The 13,235-nt window shown below is 35.0% G+C and overlaps 3 non-coding genes across 3 annotated transcripts; all 3 read right to left on the reverse strand.

Moving 5' to 3' along the window:
• Nucleotides 1-7,301: 7,301 nt before the first annotated feature.
• Nucleotides 7,302-7,375, reverse strand: TRNAS-ACU (transfer RNA serine (anticodon ACU)). The gene has a single exon. It is a non-coding gene; the product is annotated as a tRNA-Ser (tRNA).
• Nucleotides 7,376-10,786: 3,411 nt separating this feature from the next.
• On the reverse strand, nucleotides 10,787-10,860 carry TRNAS-ACU (transfer RNA serine (anticodon ACU)). The gene has a single exon. It is a non-coding gene; the product is annotated as a tRNA-Ser (tRNA).
• A 1,094-nt stretch (nucleotides 10,861-11,954) lies between these two features.
• TRNAS-ACU (transfer RNA serine (anticodon ACU)) lies at nucleotides 11,955-12,028 on the reverse strand. Its single transcript has one exon. It is a non-coding gene; the product is annotated as a tRNA-Ser (tRNA).
• Between the last annotated feature and the right edge of the window lie 1,207 nt (nucleotides 12,029-13,235).

Below are 13,235 nucleotides of genomic sequence, written 5' to 3' on the forward strand. Positions count from 1 at the left end.
AGACTTGGCTTTGTGGACACTTTTCAAAGAACAAATTTGTTAGCATAAAAATAAAGCCAGAAAATGAAGAGCTGTTTAATCACTCAATTAGATTTTTTTTGCCAGCATATTTCTTTTTCTCTGCAACCCACTGCTAAATTGTGCTTCCTAGCTGTTTTTATAAAATCACTGAATCAAATCTAACTCTGATTACATCAGAGAAGGCCAGGTACCCTACACCATAACAGGGGGTTTGAAATTTTGACTTGTCTACGTAAAGATCACCAAAATCTGATAACAAGGTCAGTTACGTCCCTGGTTGGGATTGAACCACCAACCTTTTGGTTAGTAGCCGGACACACTAACCGATTGCGCCACAGAGACACTTTGCAAAAATCACCTACTTACAAAGTCTAATAAGCATACATCTAGAACGTTTCCTAGAAAAATTTTAAAAAGTCAATAATCTGGAGAGTTTTTGTAAGATGTTTCTTCCATCAACCAATGAAGAAACACATTGGTACTTTCCCATGATGAGTGAGTGCTTCAGGATCTCTTGCACTTACATGTGCAGCTGAGTACTGCAATGGAAGCATGCTGGGCCCCTAACCCAGAGGTAGGCAGATTGAAACTATCCTTTGCTATATGCATTTTTTTTGTTAATTTAAGTAATCAAAACTGGGATTGATATTTTTGCTCTTTTATTTTTACTTAAAGTACAATAACTTTTTCCATTTTAATTTGTTTTAATAGTATATTGACAGTATAGTTTTCTTTAAAAAATCCACTTAATTTTCTTTACCCTATTATTAAAAGGGTAATTGACAAAAACAAACTACATTGTCACCAGAAGAGCAATACAAAATGTACAAGTGATATATTAAAATCATCTTTCCAGCTTGAATTTCAATGATGCATTGGGGCAACGATTTTGTGAGAAACATTTTCACCCTTAAATAAAGATTTTCTTAATTCCTTACCTGTGTGCTAATTAGATATCACCTTGTTTTCACATTAAACAGACTTCCACATGAGAACGCAGCAAGGATGCAGTGGCGTTAATGTTTCCTGGTGTCAACCCGTATTATTTCAGTAGACATTGAAATGAGGATGCATCTTGCTGCCTTTCCAATGAAGCAAATTTAGTTTAGTAATAGGTGAAAAACCATCCCTACAAAGGTGTTAATCAGAGACTTGGCTTTGTGGACACTTTTCAGAGAACAAATTTGTTAGCATAAAAATAAAGCCAGAAAATGAAGAGCTGTTTAATCACTCAATTGGATTTTTTGCCAGCATATTTCTTTTTCTCTGCAACCCACTGCTAAATTGTGCTTCCTAGCTGTTTTTATAAAATCACTGAATCAAATCTAACTCTGATTACATCAGAGAAGGCCAGGTACCCTACACCATAAGAGGGGGTTTGAAATTTTGACTTGTCTACTTAAAGATCACCAAAATCTGATAACAAGGTCAATTACGTCCCTGGGTGGGATTGAACCACCAACCTTTTGGTTAGTAGCCGTACACACTAACTGATTGCACCACAGAGACACTTTGCAAAAGTACATACTGACAAAGGCTAATAAGCATTCATCTAAAACGTTTCCTAGAAAAACTTTAAAAAGTCAATAATCTGGAGAGTTTTTGTAAGATGTTTCTTCCATTAACCAACGAAGAAACACATTGGTACTTTCCCATGATGAGTGAGTGCTTCAGGATCTCTTGCACTTACATGTGCAGCAAAGTACTGCAATGGAAGCATGCGGGGCCCATAACGCAGAGGTAGGCAGATTAAAACTATCCTCTGCTATATGCATTTTTTTTGTTAATTAAAGTAATCCAAAACTGGGATTGATATTTTTGCTCTTTTATTTTTCATTAAAGTACAATAACTTTTACCATTTTAATTTGTTTTAATAGTATATTGAAAGTATTGTTTTCTTTTAAAAATCCACTTAATTTTCTTTACCCTATTATTAAAATGGTAATTGACAAAAACAAACTACATTGTCACCAGAAGAGCAATACAAAATGTACAAGTGATATATTAAAATCATCTTTCCAGCTTGAATTTCAATGATGCATTGGGGCAACGATTTTGTGAGAAACATTTTCACCCTTAAATAAAGATTTTCTTAATTCCTTACCTGTGTGCTAATTAGATATCACCTTGTTTTCACATTAAACAGACTTCCACATGAGAAAGCAGCAAGGATGCAGTGGCGTTAATGTTTCCTGGTGTCAACCTGTATTATTTCAGTAGACATTGAAATGAGGATGCATCTTGCTGCCTTTCCAATGAAGCAAGTTTAATTTAGTAATAGGTGAAAAACCATCCTTACAAAGGTGTTAATCAGAGACTTGGCTTTGTGGACACTTTTCAGAGAACAAATTTGTTAGCATAAAAATAAAGCCAGAAAATGAAGAGCTGTTTAATCACTCAATTGGATTTTTTTGCCAGCATATTTCTTTTTCTCTGCAACCCACTGCTAAATTGTGCTTCCTAGCTGTTTTTATAAAATCACTAAATCAAATCTAACTCTGATTACATCAGAGAAGGCCAGGTACCCTACACCATAAGAGGGGGTTTGAAATTTTGACTTGTCTACTTAAAGATCACCAAAATCTGATAACAAGGTCAATTACGTCCCTGGGTGGGATTGAACCACCAACCTTTTGGATAATAGCCACACACACTAACTGATTGCGCCACAGAGACACTTTGCAAAAGTACATACTGACAAAGGCTAATAAGCATTCATCTAAAACGTTTCCTAGAAAAACTTTAAAAAGTCAATAATCTGGAGAGTTTTTGTAAGATGTTTCTTCCATCAACCAACGAAGAAACACATTGGTACTTTCACATGATGAGTGAGTGCTTCAGGATCTATTGCACTTACATGTGCAGCAGAGTACAGCAATGGAAGCATGCTGGGCACATAACCCAGAGGTAGGCAGATTGAAACTATCCTCTGCTATATGCATTTTTTTTTGTTAATTAAAGTAATCCAAAACTGGGATTGATATGTTGGCTCTTTTATTTTTACTTACAGTACAATAACTTCTACCATTTTAATTTGTTTTAATAGTATATTGATAGTATTGTTTTCTTTCAAAAATCCACTTAATTTTCTTTACCCTATTATTAAAATGGTTATTGACAAAAACAAACTACATTGTCACCAGAAGAGCAATACAAAATGTACAAGTGATATATTAAAATCATCTTTCCAGCTTGAATTTCAATGATGCATTGGGGCAACGATTTTGTGAGAAACATTTTCACCCTTAAATAAAGATTTTCTTAATTCCTTACCTGTGTGCTAATTAGATATCACCTTGTTTTCACATTAAACAGACTTCCACATGAGAAAGCAGCAAGGATGCAGTGGCGTTAATGTTTCCTGGTGTCAACCTGTATTATTTCAGTAGACATTGAAATGAGGATGCATCTTGCTGCCTTTCCAATGAAGCAAGTTTAATTTAGTAATAGGTTAAAAACCATCCTTACAAAGGTGTTAATCAGAGACTTGGCTTTGTGGACACTTTTCAGAGAACAAATTTGTTAGCATAAAAATAAAGCCAGAAAATTAAGAGCTGTTTAATCACTCAATTGGATTTTTTTTTGCCAGCATATTTCTTTTTCTCTGCAACCCACTGCTAAATTGTGCTTCCTAGCTGTTTTTATAAAATCACTGAATCAAATCTAACTCTGATTACATCAGAGAAGGCCAGGTACCCTACACCAGAACAGGGGGTTTGAAATTTTGACTTGTCTACTTAAAGATCACCAAAATCTGATAACAAGGTCAATTACGTCCCTGGGTGGGATTGAACCACCAACCTTTTGGTTAATAGCCGTGCACACTAACTGATTGCGCCACAGAGACACTTTGCGAAAGTCCATACTGACAAAGGCTAACAAGCATTCATCTAAAACGTTTCCTAGAAAAACTTTAAAAAGTCAATAATCTGGAGAGTTTTTGTAAGATGTTTCTTCCATCAACCAACGAAGAAACACATTGGTACTTTCCCATGATGAGTGAGTGCTTCAGGATCTCTTGCACTTACATGTGCAGCAGAGTACAGCAATGGAAGCATGCTGGGCCCATAACCCAGCGGTAGGCAGATTGAAACTATCCTTTGCTATATGCATTTTTTTTTTGTTAATTAAAGTAATCCAAAACTGGGATTGATATTTTGGCTCTTTTATTTTTACTTAAAGTACAATAACTTTTACCATTTTAATTTGTTTTAATAGTATATTGACAGTATAGTTTTCTTTAAAAAATCCACTTAATTTTCTTTACCCTATTATTAAAAGGGTAATTGACAAAAACAAACTACATTGTCACCAGAAGAGCAATACAAAATGTACAAGTGATATATTAAAATCATCTTTCCAGCTTGAATTTCAATGATGCATTGGGGCAACGATTTTGTGAGAAACATCTTCACCCTTAAATAAAGATTTTCTTAATTCCTTACCTGTGTGCTAATTAGATATCACCTTGTTTTCACATTAAACAGACTTCTACATGAGAAAGCAGCAAGGATGCAGTGGCGTTAATGTTTCCTTGTGTCAACCTGTATTATTTCAGTAGACATTGAAATGAGGATGCATCTTGCTGCCTTTCCAATGAAGCAAGTTTAATTTAGTAATAGGTGAAAAACCATCCCTACAAAGGTGTTAATCAGAGACTTGGCTTTGTGGACACTTTTCAGAGAACAAATTTGTTAGCATAAAAATAAAGCCAGAAAATGAAGAGCTGTTTAATCACTCAATTGGATTTTTTTTGCCAGCATATTTCTTTTTCTCTGCAACCCACTGCTAAATTGTGCTTCCTAGCTGTTTTTATTAAATCACTGAATCAAATCTAACTCTGATTACATCAGAAAAGGCCAGGTACCCTACACCATAACAGGGGGTTTGAAATTTTGACTTGTCTACTTAAAAATCACCAAAATCTGATAACAAGGTCAATTACGTCCCTGGGTGGGATTGAACCACCAACCTTTTGGTTAGTAGCCGGACACACTAACCGATTGCGCCACAGAGACACTTCGCTAAAAGTACATACTGACAAAGGCTAATAAGCATGCATCTAGAACGTTTCCTAGAAAAACTTTAAAAAGTCAATAATCTGTAGAGTTTTTGTAAAATGTTTCTTCCATCAACCAACGAAGAAACACATTGGTACTTTCCCATGATGAGTGAGTGCTTCAGGATCTCTTGCACTTACATGTGCAGCAGAGTACTGCAATGGAAGCATGCTGGGCCCATAACCCAGAGGTAGGCAGATTGAAACTATCCTTTGCTATATGCATTTTTTTTGTTAATTTAAGTAATCAAAACTGGGATTGATATTTTTGCTCTTTTATTTTTACATGAAGTACAATAACTTTTACCATTTTAATTTGTTTGAATAGTATATTGACAGTATAGTTTTCTTTAAAAAATCCACTTAATTTTCTTTACCCTATTATTAAAAGGGTAATTGACAAAAACAAACTACATTGTCACCAGAAGAGCAATACAAAATGTACAAGTGATATATTAAAATCATCTTTCCAGCTTGAATTTCAATGATGCATTGGGGCAACGATTTTGTGAGAAACATCTTCACCCTTAAATAAAGATTTTCTTAATTCCTTACCTGTGTGCTAATTAGATATCACCTTGTTTTCACATTAAACAGACTTCCACATGAGAAAGCAGCAAGGATGCAGTGGCGTTAATGTTTCCTGGTGTCAACCTGTATTATTTCAGTAGACATTGAAATGAGGATGCATCTTGCTGCCTTTCCAATGAAGCAAGTTTAATTTAGTAATAGGTGAAAAACCATCCTTACAAAGGTGTTAATCAGAGACTTGGCTTTGTGGACACTTTTCAGAGAACAAATTTGTTAGCATAAAAATAAAGCCAGAAAATGAAGAGCTGCTTAATCACTCAATTGGATTTTTTTGCCAGCATATTTCTTTTTCTCTGCAACCCACTGCTAAATTGTGCTTCCTAGCTGTTTTTATAAAATCACTGAATCAAATCTAACTCTGATTACATCAGAGAAGGCCAGGTACCCTACACCATAAGAGGGGGATTTGAAATTTTGACTTGTCTACTTAAAGATCACCAAAATCTGATAACAAGGTCAATTACGTCCCTGGGTGGGATTGAACCACCAACCTTCTGGTTAATAGCCGTGCACACTAACTGATTGCGCCACAGAGACACTTTGCGAAAGTCCATACTGACAAAGGCTAATAAGCATTCATCTAAAACGTTTCCTAGAAAAACTTTAAAAAGTCAATAATCTGGAGAGTTTTTGTAAGATGTTTCTTCCATCAACCAACGAAGAAACACATTGGTACTTTCCCATGATGAGTGAGTGCTTCAGGATCTCTTGCACTTACATGTGCAGCAGAGTACAGCAATGGAAGCATGCTGGGCCCATAACCCAGCGGTAGGCAGATTGAAACTATCCTCTGCTATATGCATTTTTTTTTGTTAATTAAAGTAAGCCAAAACTGGGATTGATATTTTGGCTCTTTTATTTTTACTTAAAGTACAATAACTTTTACCATTTTAATTTGTTTTAATAGTATATTGACAGTATTGTTTTCTTTCAAAAATCCACTTAATTTTCTTTACCCTTTTATTAAAATGGTAATTGACAAAAACAAACTACATTGTCACCAGAAGAGCAATACAAAATGTACAAGTGATATATTAAAATCATCTTTCCAGCTTGAATTTCAATGATGCATTGGGGCAACGATTTTGTGAGAAACATCTTCACCCTTAAAGATTTTCTTAATTCCTTACCTGTGTGCTAATTAGATATCACCTTGTTTTCACATTAAACAGACTTCCACATGAGAAAGCAGCAAGGATGCAGTGGCGTTAATGTTTCCTGGTGTCAACCTGTATTATTTCAGTAGAAATTGAATTGAGGATGCATCTTGCTGCCTTTCCAATGAAGCAAGTTTAATTTAGTAATAGGTGAAAAACCATCCCTACAAAGGTGTTAATCAGAGACTTGGCTTTGTGGACACTTTTCAGAGAACAAATTTGTTAGCATAAAAATAAAGCCAGAAAATGAAGAGCTGTTTAATCACTCAATTGGATTTTTTTTGCCAGCATATTTCTTTTTCTCTGCAACCCACTGCTAAATTGTGCTTCCTATCTGTTTTTATAAAATCACTGAATCAAATCTAACTCTGATTACATCAGAGAAGGCCAGGTACCCTACACCATAACAGGGGGTTTGAAATTTTGAATTGTCTACTTAAAGATCACCAAAATCTGATAACAAGGTCAATTACGTCCCTGGGTGGGATTGAACCACCAACCTTTTGGTTAGTAGCCAGACACACTAACCGATTGCGCCACAGAGACACTTTGTAAAAAGTACATACTGACAAAGGCTAATAAGCATACATCTAGAACGTTTCCTAGAAAAACTTTAAAAAGTCAATAATCTGGAGAGTTTTTGTAAGATGTTTCTTCCATCAACCAACGAAGAAACACATTGGTACTTTCCCATGATGAGTGAGTGCTTCAGGATCTCTTGCACTTACATGTGCAGCAAAGTACTGCAATGGAAGCATGCGGAGCCCATAACGCAGAGGTAGGCAGATTAAAACTATCCTCTGCTATATGCATTTTTTTTGTTAATTAAAGTAATCCAAAACTGGGATTGATATTTTTGCTCTTTTATTTTTCATTAAAGTACAATAACTTTTACCATTTTAATTTGTTTTAATAGTGTATTGAAAGTATAGTTTTCTTTCAAAAATCCACTTAATTTTCTTTACCCTATTATTAAAAGGGTAATTGACAAAAACAAACTACATTGTCACCAGAAGAGCAATACAAAATGTACAAGTGATATATTAAAATTTCAATGATGCATTGGGGCAACGATTTTGTGAGAAACATCTTCACCCTTAAATAAAGATTTTCTTAATTCCTTACCTGTGTGCTAATTAGATATCACCTTGTTTTCACATTAAACAGACTTCCACATGAGAACGCAGCAAGGATGCAGTGGCGTTAATGTTTCCTGGTGTCAACCCGTATTATTTCAGTAGACATTGAAATGAGGATGCATCTTGCTGCCTTTCCAATGAAGCAAATTTAGTTTAGTAATAGGTGAAAAACCATCCCTACAAAGGTGGTAATCAGAGACTTGGCTTTGTGGACACTTTTCAGAGAACAAATTTGTTAGCATAAAAATAAAGCCAGAAAATGAAGAGCTGTTTAATCACTCAATTTGATTTTTTTGCCAGCATATTTCTTTTTCTCTGCAACCCACTGCTAAATTGTGCTTCCTAGCTGTTTTTATAAAATCAATGAATCAAATCTAACTCTGATTACATCAGAGAAGGCCAGGTACCCTACACCATAACAGGGGGTTTGAAATTTTGACTTGTCTACTTAAAGATCACCAAAATCTGATAACAAGGTCAATTACATCCCTGGGTGGGATTGAACCACCAACCTTTTGGTTAATAGCTGGACACACTAACTGATTGCGCCACAGAGACACTTTGCAAAAAGTACATACTGACAAAGGCTAATAAGCATACATCTAGAACGTTTCCTAGAAAAACTTTAAAAAGTCAATAATCTGGAGAGTTTTTGTAAGATGTTTCTTCCATTAACCAACGAAGAAACACATTGGTACTTTCCCATGATGAGTGAGTGCTTCAGGATCTCTTGCACTTACATGTGCAGCAGAGTACTGCAATGGATGCATGCTGGGCCCATAACCCAGAGGTAGGCAGATTGAAACTATCCTTTGCTATATGCATTTTTTTTTGTTAATTTAAGTAATCAAAACTGGGATTGATATTTTTGCTCTTTTATTTTTACTTAAAGTACAATAACTTTTACCATTTTAATTTGTTTTAATAGTATATTGACAGTATAGTTTTCTTTAAAAAATCCACTTAATTTTCTTTACCCTATTATTAAAAGGGTAATTGACAAAAAAAAACTACATTGTCACCAGAAGAGCAATACAAAATGTACAAGTGATATATTAAAATCATCTTACCAGCTTGAATTTCAATGATGCATTGGGGCAACGATTTTGTGAGAAACATCTTCACCCTTAAATTCAGATTTTCTTAATTCCTTACCTGTGTGCTAATTAGATATCACCTTGTTTTCACATTAAACAGACTTCTACATGAGAAAGCAGCAAGGATGCAGTGGCGTTAATGTTTCCTGGTGTCAACCTGTATTATTTCAGTAGACATTGAAATGAGGATGCATCTTGCTGCCTTTCCAATGAAGCAAGTTTAATTTAGTTATAGGTGAAAAACCATTCCTACAAAGGTGTTAATCAGAGACTTGGCTTTGTGGACACTTTTTAGAGAACAAATTTGTTAGCATAAAAATAAAGGCAGAAAATGAAGAGCTGTTTAATCACTCAATTGGATTTTTCTGGCAGCATATTTTTTTTCTCTGCAACCCATTGCTAAATTGTGCTTCCTAGCTGTTTTTTATAAAATCACTGAATCAAATCTAACTCTGATTACATCAGAGAAGGCCAGGTACCCTACACCATAAGAGGGGGTTTGAAATTTTGACTTGTCTACTTAAATATCACCAAAACCTGATCACAAGGTCAATTATGTCCCTGAGTGGGATTGAACCACCAACCTTTTGGTTAGTAGACAGACACACTAACCGATTGCGCCACAGAGACACTTTACAAAAAGTACATACTGACAAAGGCTAATAAGCATTCATCTAGAACGTTTCCTAGAAAAACTTTAAAAAGTCAATAATCTGGAGAGTTTTTGTAAGAATTTTCTTAAATCAACCAACGAAGAAACACATTGGTACTTTCACATGATGAGTAAGTGCTTCAGGATCTCTTGCACTTACATGTGCAGCAGAGTACAGCAATGGAAGCATGCTGGGCCCATAACCCAGCGGTAGGCAGATTGAAACTATCCTCTGCTATATGCATTTTTTTTTGTTAATTAAAGTAATCCAAAACTGGGATTGATATTTTGGCTCTTTTATTTTTACTTAAAGTACAATAACTTTTACCATTTTAATTTGTTTTAATAGTATATTGACAGTATTGTTTTCTTTCAAAAATCCGCTTAATTTTCTTTACCCTTTTATTAAAATGGTAATTGACAAAAACAAACTACATTGTCACCAGAAGAGCAATACAAAATGTACAAGTGATATATTAAAATCATCTTTCCAGCTTGAATTTCAACGATGCATTGGGGCAACGATTTTGTGAGAAACATCTTCACCCTTAAAGATTTTCTTAATTCCTTACCTGTGTGCTAATTAGATATCACCTTGTTTTCACATTAAACAGACTTCCACATGAGAAAGCAGCAAGGATGCAGTGGCGTTAATGTTTCCTGGTGTCAACCTGTATTATTTCAGTAGAAATTGAAATGAGGATGCATCTTGCTGCCTTTCCAATGAAGCAAGTTTAATTTAGTAATAGGTGAAAAACCATCCCTACAAAGGTGTTAATCAGAGACTTGGCTTTGTGGACACTTTTCAGAGAACAAATTTGTTAGCATAAAAACAAAGCCAGAAAATGAAGAGCTGTTTAATCACTCAATTGGATTTTTTGCCAGCATATTTCTTTTTCTCTGCAACCCACTGCTAAATTGTGCTTCCTAGCTGTTTTTATAAAATCAATGAATCAAATCTAACTCTGATTACATCAGAGAAGGCCAGGTACCCTACACCATAACAGGGGGTTTGAAATTTTGAATTGTCTACTTAAAGATCACCAAAATCTGATAACAAGGTCAATTACGTCCCTGGGTGGGATTGAACCACCAACTTTTTGGTTAGTAGCCAGACACACTAACCGATTGCGCCACAGAGACACTTTGTAAAAAGTACATACTGACAAAGGCTAATAAGCATACATCTAGAACGTTTCCTAGAAAAACTTTAAAAAGTCAATAATCTGGAGAGTTTTTGTAAGATGTTTCTTCCATCAACCAACGAAGAAACACATTGGTACTTTCCCATGATGACTGAGTGCTTCAGGATCTCTTGCACTTACATGTGCAGCAGAGTACTGCAATGGAAGCATGCTGGGCCCATAACCCAGAGGTAGGCAGATTGAAACTATCCTTTGCTCTATGCATTTTTTTTTTTAATTTAAGTAATCAAAACTGGGATTGATATTTTTGCTCTTTTATTTTTACTTAAAGTACAATAACTTTTACCATTTTAATTTGTTTTAATAGTATATTGACAGTATAGTTTTCTTTAAAAAATCCACTTAATTTTCTTTACCTTATTATTAAAAGGGTAATTGACAAAAACAAACTACATTGTCACCAGAAGAGCAATACAAAATGTACAAGTGATATATTAAAATCATCTTTCCAGCTTGAATTTCAATGATGCATTGGGGCAACGATTTTGTGAGAAACATCTTCACCCTTAAATAAAGATTTTCCTAATTCCTTACCTGTGTGCTAATTAGATATCACCTTGTTTTCACATTAAACAGACTTCTACATGAGAAAGCAGCAAGGATGCAGTGGCGTTAATGTTTCCTGGTGTCAACCTGTATTATTTCAGTAGACATTGAAATGAGGATGCATCTTGCTGCCTTTCCAATGAAGCAAGTTTAATTTAGTAATAGGTGAAAAACCATCCCTACAAAGGTGTTAATCAGAGACTTGGCTTTGTGGACACTTTTCAGAGAACAAATTTGTTAGCATAAAAATAAAGGCAGAAAATGAAGAGCTGTTTAATCACTCAATTGGATTTTTCTGGCAGCATATTTTTTTTCTCTGCAACCCATTGCTAAATTGTGCTTCCTAGCTGTTTTTTATAAAATCACTGAATCAAATCTAACTCTGATTACATCAGAGAAGGCCAGGTACCCTACACCATAAGAGGGGGTTTGAAATTTTGACTTGTCTACTTAAATATCACCAAAACCTGATCACAAGGTCAATTATGTCCCTGAGTGGGATTGAACCACCAACCTTTTGGTTAGTAGCCAGACACACTAACCGATTGCGCCACAGAGACACTTTGCAAAAAGTACATACTGACAAAGGCTAATAAGCATTCATCTAGAACGTTTCCTAGAAAAACTTTAAAAAGTCAATAATCTGGAGAGTTTTTGTAAGAATTTTCTTAAATCAACCAACGAAGAAACACATTGGTACTTTCACATGATGAGTAAGTGCTTCAGGATCTCTTGCACTTACATGTGCAGCAGAGTACTGCAATGGAAGCATGCTGGGCCCATTACCCAGAGGTAGGCAGATTGAAACTATCCTCTGCTATATGCATTTTTTTTGTTAATTAAAGTAATCCAAAACTGGGATTGATATGTTAGCTATTTTATGTTTACTTAAAGTACAATAACTTTTACCATTTTAATTTGTTTTAATAGTATATTGACAGTATTGTTTTCTTTCAAAAATCCACTTAATTTTCTTTACCCTATTATTAAAATGGTAATTGACAAAAACAAAATACATTGTCACCAGAAGAGCAATACAAAATGTACAAGTGATATATTAAAATCATCTTTCCAGCTTGAATTTCAATGATGCATTGGGGCAACGATTTTGTGAGAAACATCTTCACCCTTAAATAAAGATTTTCTTAATTCCTTACCTGTGTGCTAATTAGATATCACCTTGTTTTCACATCAAACAGACTTTCACATGAGAAAGCAGCAAGGATGCAGTGGCGTTAATGTTTCCTGGTGTCAACCTGTATTATTTCAGTAGACATTGAAATGAGGATGCATCTTGCTGCCTTTCCAATGAAGCAAGTTTAATTTAGTAATAGGTGAAAAACCATCCTTACAAAGGTGTTCATCAGAGACTTGGCTTTGTGGACACTTTTCAGAGAACAAATTTGTTAGCATAAAAATAAAGCCAGAAAATGAAGAGCTGTTTAATCACTCAATTGGATTTTTTTGCCAGCATATTTCTTTTTCTCTGCAACCCACTGCTAAATTGTGTTTCCTAGCTGTTTTTATAAAATCACTGAATCAAATCTAACTCTGATTACATCAGAGAAGGCCAGGTACCCTACACCATAAGAGGGGATTTGAAATTTTGACTTGTCTACTTAAAGATCACCAAAATCTGATAACAAGGTCAATTACGTCCCTGGGTGGGATTGAACCACCAACCTTTTGGTTAATAGCCGTGCACACTAACTGATTGCGCCACAGAGACACTTTGCAAAAGACCATACTGACAAAGGCTAATAAGCA

The sequence above is a fragment of the Pseudophryne corroboree genome, unplaced genomic scaffold (assembly GCF_028390025.1).
Source record: "Pseudophryne corroboree isolate aPseCor3 unplaced genomic scaffold, aPseCor3.hap2 scaffold_581, whole genome shotgun sequence".
NCBI lineage: Eukaryota > Metazoa > Chordata > Amphibia > Anura > Myobatrachidae > Pseudophryne > Pseudophryne corroboree.